At 40.4% G+C, this 17457-nt stretch overlaps 1 protein-coding gene across 3 annotated transcripts in view; it reads left to right on the top strand.

Moving 5' to 3' along the window:
• Nucleotides 1–1411: 1411 nt before the first annotated feature.
• Nucleotides 1412–17457, top strand: part of Otud7b (OTU deubiquitinase 7B) — a 63205-nt gene continuing 47159 nt past the window's right edge. Inside the window, exon 1 of one of the 3 annotated variants that reach the window (XM_048356453.1) lies at nt 1412–2209. The gene's annotated coding sequence lies outside the window, so the exon portion shown is untranslated. The remainder of the gene's footprint in view (nt 2210–17457) is intronic. The other 2 variants (XM_048356455.1, XM_048356452.1) reach the window with 2 other exon arrangements.

Below are 17457 nucleotides of genomic sequence, written 5' to 3' on the forward strand. Positions count from 1 at the left end.
CCAAGGGTATCCCCAAGAGATACAGCTGTCTAGAAGTTTCCTGTTTCAAGTATCAGTTTCCTAGTCTGAGCTGGATAAGTTTAAATAGCTATACTCCATCTCTCCCCTTCACAAACTGAGAGCTTCAGGAAGTAGTTAGCAAAAAAAAAAAAAAGTTGATTGTAACATTTGTTTTTGTATAGGCCTAATGAACATAAACAATTAACACCATTTTGAATATACAGACCAGCTGGTACAATGATAGGAATTTGAATTACAATGTAGCATTTCTTTGGTTGCAGTATAGGAGAGGCTAGCTCTATTTTGTATTTGTCATACTTACTACAATGGCTCTTATTTGATAAAGTCCTTATTCTAATATTCACTTAATAAATTTGGTAAGTTTATTAAATATCAGAGATGATTTGTGTGCTTATAGCTGTAGCTCACTGTAACACACATGGTGTGGATTCTGCTTATATAAAATAGCCTTATGGGCCTAGGAATGTGGCTTAGTGGTAGAGTGCTTGCTTAGCATGCATGAAGCCCTGGGTTCCATTCCTCAGTACCACATACACAGAAAAAGCCAGAAGTGAGGCTGTGGCCCAAGAGGTAGAGTGCTAGCCTTGAGCAAAAGCAGCTCAGGGGCTGGCCAAAAAAAAAAAAAAAAGCTTTATGAATTTTACTAAATTGTAAGATCTTGATTTTTGAGATACATCTTGATCTTGATGTTGGTATTTCCAAAATGACGGAGTATAAGCCCCTGCACATAGTAGGGACTCAATAAGTATTTGAGTTACTTTATGCTGTAGTTATAAAAAGACATTGCAAACAAAAGTGGCACACACGTTTATTGATAGTGCTAACAGTACAAGGCTGCTATGTCAACAGGGAAGCCTTGTTATGCCAGGTATTAAGTGTTTATAGAGAAGGGTATGTGCTCTTCAAAAAGTGACAGGGCAGGGTGGAGAACGGTTTAGAAGAAGCGTTGTTAGTTTTCCTCAGGTCAGTCCGGAAAGATTGGAGATTAACTAGAATTTCAGTCTCTCCTTCTAAAGTTATTTTCATTCCTCTCACCTTTCTAGACCTACTCCACCCCCACCCCCCTCTTCTGTTTCTCCCCAAAGGACAGGAGTCGACGGACTCGACCTCCGGAGTCTTCAGAGTTCATCCGGACCCTTCCCGCTCCGGTGGCAGCGCGCGGGCGGAGCCGGGGCTTTAAGGACGCGGGCCAGAAAAGCACTGGGTCACGCACGGGGCAAGCGCCGCGTCGCACCGGCCCGCCCGGGAGCGGCGCTGAAGGCGGGGCAGTGCTGGGGCGGGGCGGGGCTGGGGCGGGGCGGGGCGGGGCGGGACAGGAGGGAGGGCGGGCGGGCGGGAGGCAGGAGGCCCGGGGGCGGCTTGGGTGTCACCACCAACCCGCTCCGGCCGGAAACTGGCGCTTGTTTCCGGCCGGACGGCTGAAAGCCACCGATCCTGAACCAGCAGCCGGAGTCAGAGTGGGCGACCGGGTTCCGTGGAGCAGGCAAAAAGGAAAAAAAAAAAAAAAAGGAAAAAAAAAAAGATCCACGGGGGAGGCCAGTCCCGATCAGTCCCGTCTAGCTCCGGCTCAGATCCTGTGTGGAGCGACAGCCGCGGTCTCAGGGTCCGCCACCACCTCCACCTCCATCGTCGTCGGGGGAGGGGCCGGCCGGACCCCCGGGTCACTGCCGAGGAATGAGGAGAGGCGGCCGGGCCCCACACTCCGCCCCGGCCTAGGGCCTGGCCCCGAAAGTCGCGAGGGTAACGGAGCCCCCCAGCCCTGACACCCTCCCCGGTCTGCCCCCGCCCCTCCCACCTCTGCAGAGTCCCAGCCTCTGCCCCTCTGATCTCTACTGACCCCCCCCCCCCTTTCTCCGCTCTGATATCTCACCTGAAGCCACTTCCCCTCGGAGCCCCCCGGTCGCCTGACTGCCCCTTGCTTCGTCCTCACCCCCTTCCCCACCACCCCTGCCTTCCACCTGCACCCCGCGCTCCTCGCCCCGGGCTTTCCTGGCCTCCTCAAGCTGCGCTGGGCAGTTTGGACGATCCTTTCTGGTCAGCCTAGACTTTTGGGGAGGGACGGAAGAGTTGTAGAATGGTTGAGATGCAGGCTCGAGTCCCCACAGTAGGATAAAGTTCATCTTAAAGTCTCTATAAAGGTAAAAATGAAAAGAAGACGAGCTTGTTCCTTGTCGATAGCCAAACTGAGGTGCGTCCAAAGTAATGGAGGAAGGGAGCGAAAAAAGGTGTGGTGTGGTGTGTGTGTGTGCGCGCGCGCGCGCGTGTGTGTGTGAGAGTGAGAGAGACAGAGAGAGAGAGAGAGAGAGAGAGAGAGAGAGAGAGAGAGAGAGAGAGAGAGACTGAGGAGAGAGAGAGAAAGAGAGAGAGAGACTGAGGAGAGAGCTCCTATGGCAGGCTTATGAACTTTAGAAAAAAGAAAAGTTGCCATGAGCCGATGGAAACTTTAGAAGCTGATGTTGAGTAAGCCGGGGGCTGCGTGATCTCACTCTTCTCATAATTACTAGGTTAACGGTGTAGCTCCGGTCGGGATGGAGTGGGATTTGTTTACTGGGCCGGCGTATTTTTAGCTTGTCGGCTCACAAGGACCAGCTCGGAGTCTCTCTCCCCCCCCGCCCCCCTGCTTTGGTAGTATGGCTGTCTAACCTAGGTTGCTGCTCAGGGAGCAGGACGAATGTAAAAATCGGAAAGTTGAATGAAGCTGATTGGTGAAATTTTGTGTAAGATGTTTCCCCTAACTTTTTAGTCAGTTTTCATGAATTAGCCAGACTTTGGCTCTTTCTTTTCTTTCTTTAAAAAGACTTAAGTACTACATAAAATGCTTTATTTAGAAAACTGGAGGCTGGTAATTTTTCAGTCTTTGGCTTCTGTATATTTAGGAGCACTTTGAGGAGGCTGGATCTCTTTTGTTTTTCGGAACCTGTGTCAAAAGTGGAAAAGCAAAGTATAGAGAGGTGGTGGTGTTAAGAATAGATTCTACTCTTAAATAATTCCTAAGTGTTTTAAAGAATAGGCCCTACTCTTAAATAATTTCTAAATGTTTTTTTAAAAATACGTTTTCTGTATTATATAACTTCTAAAAATATATAGAAAATTTCCTTCTGAGTAAATGAGATTACATTCCTGATGGGGTGGAGAATTCTGCAGGGACTTAGGCTGGGTGGCCCTGGAGATTCCAATTTGTAGTTCAATGTTTGTTGTACATAATTTGCAAACAATGAAGAGTTATGTTCCTTGTCCACATCATCTCTCAAGCAGATCTTTTAAAGTCTAGTAAATCAGTCTGCTGTGCTAGTCTATTGATACTTTGGAGGCTAAACAGAACTGTAAAATAAATGAAATTGATGTTGCTCCGGTACAGGCTGAATAGCAGTCTGTTCTAGTTTCCACTAGTGAACTGGCATACCTCGGAGCACTCCCCACCCCCTATAAGTGGCCAGTTACTATGTACTTAGAGATTGCAAATGAATACAAATATTAGCTCATGCTAGGAATAATTTAGAAGAAAAATATGCTGAAAACATATATTCCAAAACCAAAATAGATTTTTTTTCGATTTCCCCTCGCATTTGGGATTATCAGCTCCTTTCTGCCAATAATTATCCATTAACATAAATAATTTAGACTTGAACAGATATCTGCTTTGGGCATTATTTCCTCAAGCAAGAAGGAAATTTGGAAGATAGTTTACAAACTGAAACTAATATTTTTGGTAGTTGTTGCCTGGTTTGACTTGTCCCTTTCATTCAATGCCAAAGACTCTCACAGGAAACAAACAACAAAAAAGATCTCTGATGTCATATGTAAGGCAGGATGATCAGTAATGAATACTAATTGTTAGTTGGATTTTGCTATTGATATGTTACCAACTTAAGTGTTCCTAAAGCAGTACATTAATTGCTTAATTTCTTTAGTTTTTTCTCTCCCCCCCCCGAAATCCTTTAGTCAGAAAAGTTTTAATGTGGAGACTAAAATCTGATTTTAAAAAATCACACATAACCAACTAGAGTCTTGACTATGTAGTTTTAATCAGTATAAGTTGTTTAGTACCAATAGCATTTATGATATATGGGTAAATTCTATTTATATCTATATCTAGCAAGTTCCCTTCATGGAACTGCATATATTATTCCACAGGGTGGGATTGAAAGGTTTGAAGAAATCTAGGAATAAGTAGAGAGCCGCCCTGTAACCCACTGCCTCACAGTTCTCAGAAGGCTTTATTTGGAATTTTGATTTAGTATATGTAACCAGAGTTATGATAGAAACATTTAATATTAAGTATAACATCTCACATAAATGACACTGAGCACCACTTGTTAACGTTTTGGAACTCTTGAATATCACAAGTGTGCTAGACGTGCTGGCAGAGCCATCAGTGTTTTATGTGTACATATGTGTGTGAACGTGTGTGCATGGGTGTACACATGCACATTTCTGTTAGGGGAGTTGCCCCTTTTCTTACCTCAAACACTTATCTCACCAAAGGGAAAATCATCAAACAATGCTTTGAAATGTGACCTCAACAGTATCTTTCCTGTGGAACTTAAGATCTGTGAAATATTAGAATGGCACCTTCTGAATTTCTCCTGATAAGTTCAGATAATTAATGTGTTGTGTATCTGAAAGGTAGAGGCAGGACAGTTTTATCAGTTAATTTTTTTTAATATGAAAGGCTTTTTTTTGGCGAAAATAACTTCTTGCTGAATAATGATTGAGCATTCCTGTGGACAAAGAAATCTCTTAAGTTATAATGACAAGCTGGGAGATATAAAAGATGTAAAAACAGGCGCCCTTTTCCTTGGAACAGGACATAAAGTCACATATAAATGGGGAGCCAGACTACTGGAAGCTTTAACTTTTAGGAAACATTGTCTAAATAGAACCAAACTTTGTGCTGCAGGTGGAATATGGAAGGGCTGAGAGATCTTGAAGTAACAATCATTGAGATATAGTAAAGGAGTTTTCTGAGTTGGTGAATTTTGAAGTGGACTTGGGCAGTTATGGGTTAATCATAAAGTAGTATGGGCTATGGAATTAGATGGACCTTGGTCCTTTTTAATTTATGACCTTGGACACGTTACTTCTCAATCAGTTATAAAATAAGTATGAACATTCAAGAAAATGAAATTGTTTTTGTGTTAGGAATAAAAAGAAAAGCTCTTTTAGAATATAGGGTGTGCAGTGATAGTATGAATGGCTAAGTCATGTGTGTGTGTGTAATACAGGAGGGACTAGAGAGAATGTGGGTTGGTCGGAGTCATGGGTAGCAAGAGGGTGGAGGGGACTCAGAGGCTAGACTGGTGGATGTTGATAGAAGGGTCAATAGAGTCATTGTAGGTCCTTGAACAAAGGGCGGATTTAATGAGAAGTATTGAGCTCTTTGGCTCAGGAACTCAGGGAAAGGAGTCAGGCAGGCACCGGTAGACTGTGACTCTTCTGCCTGGCCTGAAAGGAAACAGCCAGGAGACATAAACTTCTTCCTGGAAGTTTATGTATTTACAAAACTGAGTGTTGTTTATACCTATCTGACACTGTACGAACCTGTGGGGAAATTGCAAGACTATGGCTAGGTTCTCCTCAAGTGCTTGTGGTAAGCTAAGGATGGTATTATGTTTCAAAGGCATTCAACTCCGTTACCTCTGAGGGTGTAGGGAGCACTGACATCAGAATTTAAAACTTAATGAAATCTATTTCTTTAAAATTCATTTTTTTTAAAAAACTAGGCTTATTTTAGTATTTAGGGGATCATACTGATTTTGAATTAATTTATACTTCTAAGTCAGTATTACCTGCTGGTGAGGAGAATTCACTGATGTCAAAGAGCAATCCTTTTAAAGATTTGGTCTCAGAAATCCACAAAATAAGTAGTCCATTTGCGAATATTATGACTAGACTAAATTGAGTATATTAATGTAGACTAATTTCAAAGGCTATCTGGCCTGTGCCTAAAATCCACTGGCAGATGATGTCTATGTTCAGGCCAGAATGAAACTTCACTCTGAAGGGGTCTCACTGCCTTATGCTGCTGAGCTGAAGATTAAGCTGGCTTTCTCAAATCTTGGGTTCTGCAGTGGGTCTTCTGTGTATCACTGTTACTAAAAAATCTGCCAGTTTTCCTCTTGAAGGAAACTTCTTTGAAAATATGGCCAATTAAAAAATATGAATGGGAAATGCTCTCATGTAAGAAGTAAACACAATTACAAAGCTATTCAGCTATTCTTTCATTGACTTGCTTTCCTTCTTCCCTGTCAAACCCCCACCCTAATCCTCACACCACCTTGTAATCATTATAAAACTGTGTTTGTGATGTCATGAGCACAGGCTGTTACCTCTTGGGTCAGACTCCATATTATTGCTGAGCTGCAGTTCAGTGGTGGAATAGACAGGAATTTTATTTTATACTGCTAGATTGGGGATTATTTTCAACTGAATTTTTTAAAAGGCTTATCCCTTTGTTGCCTCTAAAAAACTATTTTGCCTAGTAGAAATTACTAAACTGTCATTTTTAGTGAGTTCATTTCCATGCTAACTTTATGCCCTTGGTGAATTGACAGTTCAGTGGCAAGTAAGGGAATTGGAAAGAATGGATACTTATGCCAGAAAAAGTTTAGAATGTGAAAATATGTTATTAATTACGTAGTAGAGACTTCATGTGTTAGATATTTTGGGAGAACTCCCAGGTAGTTACGAATGTTGGATGTCATAGATGTAAGTCATTTAAAAATCTTTAAAAAATAGAGTTGGATGTGAGCTCACATCTGTAATCAGTATTGTGGAGGCCGAGACAGGAGGTTCATGAATTCCAAGCCAGCCTGAACTACATAGTGAGACCCTGTCACAAACAACAAGCAACAGAAAATAGTAATAGGTACTAGAGATGAATAAAATGACAAAAGATTTCATTTTGGAGCTGAAAGGTATCAAGCATAATCCTAGAAATAGAACTGATCTGAGAGGTTAGTGACTTACTTGACTGACCTGAGTAGCAGTGAAAAGTGAAATCAGGTGGATTGGTTGGTTTGGGGCTATGTTTATAGAGGAGACTTGAAAAGTCAGGCTTCTAAGTTTATATTTTAAGAGATAGGACAAAGAGAGCCCAAGGAATTTTTTTTCATTAGGATAAGCAATATAATTACAACAAGACTCAGGTTGCTTAGAAGGAAGGGAGATTAACATCAGAAATGTGTGATGAGGCCTGAGTTAAGTTGTGGAGGGTAAGATAAGGGGTAACAAGTAGAAATGAGATTGTGAAGAAAAAAATTAAAATTAGTGAGGACTGGATATAAGACATGGAGGTGCTAAGTGAGGTATGACTATAATATATAAGTGTGAGTGTTTAGGACATTGACTAAGCTAAAGAAGTTCGGGAGGTTTCCTTATGTTTAAGGAGAATATGAGTTCAATTTAGGATATATTGGATTTAAAGTGACAATGAAATGAGCAAATGGATCCCAAGCCCAAGCTGGGTTCTGTTGGCACACTCCTGTAATTCTAGCTACTTGGAAGATGGAGGATGGGAGGTCCAAGGTTCCAGGTCAGTCCTGACAGAAAAGTCCAAGAGATCTCTTCTCAGACAATAGTTGGGTTCCGTGATTTTGCTGGAGTTGGGAAGATAGTGGTTCCAGACCTAGCCTGGGGAAGAAAAGTCCTTGAGACTCCATCTCAACAGAAAGGAACTAAGTGTGGTTGTTCAGGCTTGTCATCTCAGCTATGATGAAAAGCCTAAAATGGTGTATAGGCATGTATCCAGGCAGGAATTTAGACCCTACTTCAAAAATAATCAGTGTGAAAAAGGGTTGGAGGCATGCATGGCATGGTGGTAGGTGCCACTTAGTAAACAAGAAAAAACCTATGAATGCAGTTTTGCAGCTTATTGACATAAATACAATAGTTGTAGTCAAGACCTATTCAGCTCTATAAGAATGGAGTTTAAAGAAGAGAAAGGCAAAGATAGTAGGACTGATAAACCCAAGTCATTGTTCTCCAGGGACATCTTAATTGCTTTTTCTTTTTTCCTATTTCTCTACATCATACAATATCTGTTGAATGTTGCTCTCCTATCTTGTAAACTCTTTCCTATGCACTAATGAGTTGGAAATGGATCAAAGTGTCTGTTTCTATAAGGGTCCAATGAGAGGAAATGTGTGAATTTGCAGATGGAGTGCAATGTGATTGAAGCTATAATAGAAGTATTTAGAGGAGCCAAAGGTCAGTTCCACCTTGGGTATGCAGAGATTAGAAAGAGTTTCCCGGAAGAGATGACATTTACAGCTGAAACTTGAAAGATGGATACCTTCCACTGGCCTGCCTCAAAACTTGGCTGAGTTGTGTTTCCTTATTCTTTTTTTTTTTCTTTTCTGAGTTTTGTCAACATCTTCCCCAGAAAAGGGCTTTGGTTTGGAAGTTCTCCACTTCAGCAGAGCTGCCAATTCTTAATTCTTTCTCAAGTGGGCAAGGGTACATTTTGTTATTGTTTGTGAGTGTTTGGGGAGGCGAGGGGAAAGAGGAGGCGCAGAATAGCTACTTACAGTGAGTCCTTGTCTGAATTCCTGTGTAGCTGGAAGTTTCCTTGGCTTTGGGGGGAGATGACTTGGTTACACCGGCATTTAAGTTATGTGGGAAGGTGGTTCTCACTCTCCTCAGCTATCTGATTTGAGATGGCAATTAAATTCTTCCTTCTTGTCCAATATTCAGCCCCAATCTACCCTGTTCTAAGAGCTTTTTGTACCATTGTTTTGAGGATATGGAGGTTCTTGTTCAGCTTAAAACTATAAACTAGCCAAGTGTTCCCCTAAACTTTAAGGGAATCATCTTATGACTTATTTTTGTGTTAACGACTCCTCAGTTCTTCCAGCTACTAAGTTATTTATTAAAGTTTTTGCATGATGAGATATTTTAAATGTTTAGATAATTTTAGGAAAAAAATCATAAAAAGTTTTAGCTCATAACCCAAATTTAAGGAATAGACTCTGTTTAAAAACATAAAATGTTACAGATATAGTTGAGGTCCCACCCTGCATCGTTTCCCCTTCCTTTTTCTTAGGAAGTGACTACTAGCCTGAATTGCTATGCATCATTCAATGTTTTGTCATTTTTCTGCCTATTCATAAACAATAGAATGATACTCCATTTAATTTGCTTGTAACTTTTTCTCTTAGTGTCTTCCAGATGTGTCTATATGTAGAGCTAGTTCATTTAGTCTTTAAGGCTATTTTCTTTATTGCTTTCTCTACTGGCCCTGTTAATTTTTTCCCCTATCTGTAAAGTCCATGTTTTGTCTTCCATAAAAACTTTCCTGATTTGTTTTTCCTCCAAAGAATGTGATCTTTTTGTTGTTTTGTTTTGTTTTTGCCAATCCTGGGGCTTGGACTCAGGGCCTGAGCACTGTCCCTGGCTTCCTTTTGCTCAAGGCTAGTACTCTATCACTTGAGCCACAGCATCCCTTCCAGCTTTTTCTGTCTATTTGGTACTGAGGAATTGAATCGAGGGCTTCCTGCATGCAAGGCAAGCACTCTACCGCTAAGCCACTTTCCCAGCCCAAGAATATGATGTTCTTTATTGCTTAGTTCTATCATTTTGTTGGTACTTGTCAAGTGGCATTTGGATATGCCTCTTCTGAACACATTGTAAGCTCCTTAAAAACAGATTGGTCTCTTTTATTTTTGTATCCCTGTGGGCCTTGCCATAGTAATTTCCACATACATTTAGTGACTACATGCTCTGGTCAATGAATACACATATACTTGCCATTGTATTGGTGAGCTCTTTAACTTTTGATATTGAATTGCACCCCTTCAACCCATAAGGTAAAAGCTTATAAAGAAACATTCAGCACCGACTGAAAATTACATTAAAATGTCTATAAAGGATGAGAGCATCAAGACTAGTTTCTTGACTGGAAGATGAACCGAGAATTGATAGGTGATATCATTCCAATGGGGAAACTTGTGGGAATTGATCCTAGTGGCTTTTGAAGTAGTGTACTCCTATGGCCATTTCACTAACTATCAAATTCTGCTTTTGTCATCAGGGATTTGATACCTTCATGTAGTTTGGTATTTTTAAGAAGCAGTCTGTCTGCTCATTTACTAAGTACTGCTGAGGACTGAGGTGCCAGACTTTGAAGTCAGGCCCCACCACGTGAACCCCATTTTAGAATTAAACCCTGAGCCAATCAGATTTGTACCTGTGTCCTAATCTTGCTTGCACACCTGATTGTTGTAACCTTGTTCTTTGCCTTTATAAGCCCTGTGTAATCACAGCTCGGGGCTTCCTCCTAACCTCCGCTGTGTCGGTGGGTAGGACGAGGCCCGAGTTGGCAGCTCGTTAAATAAAGCCTTGCCTTGCTTTTGCATTTCGGAGTGTCTGAATCTCGGTGGTCTTCTTGGGGGTGGTCTTGCGACTTGGCACAACATTTGGAGTTTCGTCCGGGATAGCCCCAGAGACCCCGAGATCTCCAGCTTTTAAAACAGCGCTGTTCATTTGTCTTGTCCTGTAATGTGCCTGTTTGTTTGTCTTCCTTGCTTTTACATTTCGGAGTGTCTGAATCTCGGTGGTCTTCTTGGGGGTGGTCTTGCGACTTGGCACAACAAGGACCTGAAATTCTGAGGAAGAAAGCCTGTACATTTATGCATATGTGTGTGTACTTTTTTTTTTTTGCGTCCTAGAGTGTGAACTCAGGGCCTAAGCACTGTCCCTGGGCTTCTGCTCGAGGCTAGCACTCTACCACTTGAGCCACAGTGCCATTTCTGGCCTTTTCTGACTATTTTATTGGAAATGAGAGTATGAATTTTCCTGCCTGGGCTGGCTTTGAGCTGTGATCCTCAGACCTCAGCTTCCTGAGTATCCTGAGTAGCCAGGATTATAAGCATGAGCCACTGATGCCTGGCTGAATATATACCTTTTTTTTTTTTTTTTTTTTGGTGATCGTGGGGCTTAAATTCAGGGTTTGGGCACTGTCCTTGAGCTTCTTTTGTCCAGAGTTAGCACTCTACCACTTGAGCCACAGTGCCACTTAGCCACAGACACCCAGCTGTATTTGTACGTTTAATTTTTTTTTGGAGACAAAATCTGATTACAACAGACTGATCTAAACCTCATAGTCTTCCTGCTTCAGCTTGTGTTGGGATTACAGGTATGTGCTAAGACACTTCTCTTTTTTTATTGATGAGGACAGGTTATTTGAAAAGCTTCACAAGCATGTGCTTAGGCTTGTAATCTTAACTATTCAGGAGGCTGAGATTTGAGGGTCCTGGTTCTAAGCCACTAGGGGCTGAAAAGTCCCTGTGAGACTCTTATCTCCAATTAACCACTCAAAAACCAGAAGTGGTGCTATAGCACCAAATGAGAGAGCACTAGCCTTGAGCAAAAGAGCTCAGGGACGGTCCTCTGGCCTTGAATTCAAGCCTCATGACCAACCAAACACACACACACACACACACACACACACACACACACACACACACAGCCATTAAACTTCAAGTCATATTAATTCTACAGTATATAGTTCCCAATATAACATTATTTTGGATTCATAATAGTTCTCCTTACCCCCAGTAGGAAAATAAATATTAAAATGAGCTATATGAAATTTCCATTTTGTAGGTAAAAAGCTGTCAAATATTGTTAATTTTGTATGTTTAGGCCCAACATATCAAGTCTTGAGTTCCTCTTGGGGTTCTGAAGATTGATGTCATGGGTGTTTTCTAAGATAATTCTAAATCTGTTTATACTTCTAAATTGCACTTCTGAACTTTAATCAGTGTTCTTTTGCAGTTATGGCTTTTTTGTATGTGTGGTATTGAGGAAGGAACCAAGCCTTGTGTTTGCTAGACAAGTGTCCTAGCTCAAATTTTTGATGGACTGTTTTTATTTCTTGAGCACACATTTGGTATATTTGAGCAGCTTGTAGAGGAACGTCTAAGAATGGTAGGCCAGAGAAAGTGATGGAAAATAAGCCTGATGCAATTGTTTGAGTTTGTTTTAATGAACTTACATTCTCTAAGAGTAAATAACTTTTTTTTTGGCCAGTCCTGGGGCTTGAACTCAGAGCCTGAGCTCTATCCCTGGCTTTTTTTTGCTCGAGGCTAGCACTCTACCACTCGAGCCACAACACCACTTCTGGCCTTTTCTGTGTGTGTGTGTGTGGTGCTGAGGAATCAAACCCAGGGCTTCATGTACGCAAGGCAAGTACTCCACTAGGCCATATTCCCAGCCCCTAAATAACTTTCTTCCCCTTCCCTACCATTCCCATGTCCTCTTCTACTCTTGGTAAAAGTGATATGATAGGGAAAGTTATAAGAGAGAAAACTGACTGTGGCCCTTTGCTTTTTTTTCAGGGACTTGTGAAAGGAAAGGGCCCTAGCTCCTAGCTCCCTCCTGTTGTGGTTTTCAGAGTGTTCTTAGGGTAAAGGAAGGAAGATACTGAAATCAGGGGAAAGCAGAGAAAAGAAATAAATAGCAGGGGCTAGCAGATATTCTAGAACAAAAGTATTGTGGAAGAGGAACAGACAAAAAGAGGTGGGTATAAACATATAAACATTTAAAGAGATTATTCCCTCTCATCCTTCAAGAGCTAGCTTAGGATTCTTTGTAAGCCTTGTATCTTAACTATTTCAAAGGAATATCCACACTATCATATGACAGGTAGCTACTTGGGTTTTAGACACACACACACACACACACACACACACACACACACACACACACACAGAATGTAGTTTTGGAGGTATCAGTTTTGTTTTCTAAAAATGTTCTTTGAAAAGTCAGGGTTATTTTAAATGAGTTGGTCTACTCAGACCTTTTGATTCAATAGCTGACATCAAAGGAAAAGGCTATTTTTTTCTGGGGCTTTAGTGTTAATATATCGATGTTTACATGAAAGTAGTCTAATGTGAAGAATTGAGACATGGCAGTGGAAAAGTATGATACCATTAGCAAAAGTATATTTTAGGTTTGATTCCTGGTCAGGAAACAAAAAAAAAGTGTATATATATATTTTAGGTAGCAAGTTCTCATTCATTTAAAAAACTTAGCCGTTTTCATGTGTTTCTTTTGTGAGCATTGCTTTTATCTCTGAATTGGGAGACTCAGACTGTTTATTTCCTTTAATTTTCCATCAGTACTAAGGACAAGATCATTTGACATGAATAATACTTGGTTGCTGCTGTTTACTGATCAGAGATAGAGACTTCCCTTACCTCTTTGTCAGAACTCTGCAAGTAGAATTTGAGAGTTAGACTTGAGTTGCTACATCCCAACTTCTTTGGCTGCCTAAAATAAGTTCCTGGCTATTTGGCATAAGGTAACCTCTCATTTTAACAACATTAAGTTACTTCTTATATAGTCTTTGTTTTCTTTTGTTTGGGCCAGTTCTGAGGCTTAGAGTCAGAGCCTGATCACTGTTCCTGGCTTCTTTTTGCTCAAGGTTAGCACTCTACCTCTTGTGCCACAGCGCCACTTCTGGGTTTTTTGTTTATGTGGAACCGAACATAGGGCTTTGTGCATTCTAGGCAAACATTCTACCGCTAAGCCACATTCCCAGCCCTAATCTTTGTAATTTTCTTGTCATGTATTTGTTTTTGATGAAAATTAAGACTGCAAATTCCCCTTGATGTTTGCTGCTTAGTTAAAATTCCCTTCTACCAAACACTTGTGTCCTGGTATCTGGGCAAGATGTACAAGAGATGCTAAGTAGTAGCAAAAACTTTGGTCCTTTGGATATCTACACTTTTGATTACTTAGGACATACATATATAGACGTGCACATATAACAAAAAAATGTAAAAAAATTAGCCTATGTAGCACATAGATAATCATATCACATCTTAGAATTAAAAAGAAGTTTATATGTTGTTATCATTTTCTAGGTAAGGAAAAGAAGGACCAGAAAATTTAAATTATTTGTTCAAGATGGTAGTTGTCACCATTTAAAAAAAATATTTGCTCTCTGAAAAGTTAGGCCTCAAATATTGAGTTACAAGTCATCGAGAACTTAATAAATAATTAGTTGTGGGCACTGGATATTTACACCAGAGATAAATAGTAATTCAAAGTCATAGGCACTAAATACTAAGTGTTTATATAGCATTATATACAAGTTTAGAAGGTATAGATAAGCCTTTTCTTTAATAACTAATGGGAGGGAGATTTGAGTGATTTAAAGAAATAAATAGAATTTGCTAATTGATTATCATGAAATGGGGATATGTTAAAATAATATGAGTATTTTCAAATGGATTATAGCAATGATGGAGCTGAGTTTGGGGTGGTTGGTGAGATCCTTAAGCACTAATGATAGCTGAGTATTTTCTGCTAGTACTTCATTCTGACAGTTTAAGTAACTAGTTTGTTTGGATGTGCAGTAAGGAGAGAACTTGGTGTAGAGCTCATTCTTTTGACTGTCCTTCAGGGCTTTTTTTTTTTTTTTAAGCATATCATATTGCTTAGAGGAGGTGGGTCAAGTGGTTAAAACAGAACAGATATGCCTGGGAAATAGAATGGGAAGTTGAAGACCACATTATGATGAGGTTTAACCACAAGTCCTTTCAGTTCTGCCTAGATTTTCCTTCTATTTATTTAGACACTGAGTGTGTATTCTTATATCTATCATGCTCTTAATGCAACAAGGCTCAAGTTTCCTAGAGCTGTCTTCTGAGTCAGATCTATGAATTCAAGGAAAATAATTCTGGATTTAAATTAATATTCTCTCAGATTCTCAATTTTGAAAATGAAATTGTCTGCCCCTATGCCAGTAGTCAGACGGCTTGGATTAATAAGCTATATGCAAAGTCTTTTGGAGTAGAGTTTTGGGTCCAAAATTTTCAAGCTTATTCATCCTGTCAGCAGTTCAGAACAGCTTACACAGTTATTATTACCTGAAAAGGAGAGGAAATACTAAGAGCCAATTGTGTAGTTTTACTACTGGATTTCCAGGGGATTGAATAGCCTTCCAAAAGTCCTTGGTAGAAGAAGATGGTGGCCAATACAGGGGCCCTGTGAATCTGGTTGTAAAGGAGCATGGTGCTGCTGGAGGCACAGCTAGCCTTCCACATGACCAGAAATGTACTGCCCTGGTCCTACCCTAAGATTGCAGAAGAATGGGCCATTGCCACCCCCAAAGTATAACAGGCATGTAGAAAACTTTCTGGGGTGATGTCTGGGTGAACAGACTTGCTGGGACCTAGCTGTGTACCTCAGGAACTGAGTGGTCATGTCTCCATATGTACTTCTTGAAATCTCATGTGTAAGCAGCTCTTCAGCTTTGTGACTCACGGTTTTCATGTTCTGGGTGGGGAGACATTCCCCAGCTACCAGCCTGCAGGGCTGAAGTAGTATCCTTATGATGATCTGTACCTAGAACCTAGTGATGATCACACTAAACAACCTTTAGCCAGTGATTCATTTTGAGGTCTGAGGAAGCTCCATGGACTTTTGTGCCCTCTAAACTAGGACTTCTTCATTCCTAGAGATGTAACCTTAGAGAAACCCCTAGTACAACTACAAAAAACCCCATACAACAAACAAACAAAACCTCCACCTTTATATTTCAAAATATCTAATCAAATGTGTTTAGGATGTGGCTTATTCTCACCCTTTTCTTTTTGACAAAGCTTTTATCTATGTGTTAACCGATAACTCACTAAAATATTAATAGCATTTTCTTATTTGTTTTTGTTTTTTGCCAGTCCTGGGGCTTGAACTCAGGGCCTGAGCACTATCCCTGGCTTCTTTCTGCTCAAGGCTAGCATGCTACCACTTGAGCCATAGTGCCACTTCAGGCTTTTTCTATATATGTGGTACTGAGGAATCAAACCCATGGCTTCATGTATGCAAGGCAGGCACTCTACCACTACGCCATATTCCCATCCCCATTAATAGAATTTTCTGAATCAGCTAATATTGTGCTCCTACTAAAAAGGACATGTTATGGTTAAGACTAAATATTGCTGGATCTAATGACTAGGTTTCTAGTAGTAACTATCTTCCAAGGCTTGGCCTCTCCAATCCTTGTCTTGTTCTTTGCCTTGGTCCTTCTGTCCTGACTTCCCACTTGACTGGGGAGTAAAGGGGAGAAAACGTTACTATTTAATTGTGAGATTCTACCTTGAGTTATACTAAATGCTTTACATCACTTTTCATTTAACATTCATAACAATTCCATACGATGGAATTAATTCTACTTATGAATTAATTCATCTAAAATATTTATTTCTGTTTAGGCAGTATTTAAGGTGCTAAGGATATCCTAATGAATATTAGATGAAGTCTCTGTGGCCAAGGTATAGAGAAATTTAAACACACTTTGCCCAAGTTGATAAGCAGAAAAATGTGATTGAAGCAAGGCACTGGTGGCTCAAGTGGTAGAGCACTAGCCTTGAGTATGAAAGTTCAAGGACAGTGCCCAGACCCTGAGTTCAAGCTCCAGGACCAACACACACACAAGAACTGAGTGAACCAGGAGTTAGCTATAGTTGTGATGATTCCAAAGGGGTATTTGCAACTACTAGTACAATGTGCTTCCATTTACATATATTGCATATTCTCTGTGAGCATCTAAATCATAAAAATAGGTGGAACTCTTATATTTCACTGCTGAAAATCTCTTAATGTAATAAAGAAATGTCTTGATGCTGAGAAGCATACCTGCTTTTTCTCTCTTTCTACTCTCTCCCTACTTATACCTGGGTACAAACCAGACAGTGTGACCTGCTTTGGCATTTGGATGTGTTTATGTTTTGGGGACTGGTAGAATTTTGTTTGTTTCTCTGGCTTCCTGAAAGTTCCTTGCCTACTTGCAAGTTCTTTCTTACAGCACAATGATGAGTAATGTGTTAACATTGTAATGCATTCATGCTTATAGGCATATTTATTTCTTTTTCCTAGTTTTCTCTGATGTGTATATGTTTGGGGTCAAGCTTGCTTTCTGTAGCTTATTCACCTAGAAAATGCTATTTTTTAAGTGGTAGTATTAGGGTTTGAATTCAGGGCCTTGTATTTGCTAGGTTGGTATTTACCACTTGAGCTTTTCTCCCAGCTCTTTTGTTTTAGTGAGTTTTTTGTTTTTTTTTTTAAGATAGGGTCTTGTCTTGTTTTTTTTTTTTTTCTTTTACTACAATAGACCTGGACCGTGATCTTCCTAGTTATGCCTCCCAAATAGCTGAATTACAGTCATTCACCACTATGCAAAGCTCTTTTTTGAGATAGAGTCTTGCTAACTTTTTAACCTGGGTTAAACCCTAGACCTTGGTCCCTGATCTCCACCTTCCAATTAATTGAGGCCTGGCTAGAAAATGCTTTCTGCATTTAGAGTCATAGGAAAGAGCTTTGAAGTTGGGAGGGATATAAAAATTCATTGTCTTTTGCCTAGCTAAAATCAGTTTTGTTTGCATTGTGACTTTACTCTTTTGTTATCAGCTCTGTACTTAGGTGTTTTAG

The sequence above is a fragment of the Perognathus longimembris genome, chromosome 11, assembly GCF_023159225.1.
Source record: "Perognathus longimembris pacificus isolate PPM17 chromosome 11, ASM2315922v1, whole genome shotgun sequence".
NCBI lineage: Eukaryota > Metazoa > Chordata > Mammalia > Rodentia > Heteromyidae > Perognathus > Perognathus longimembris.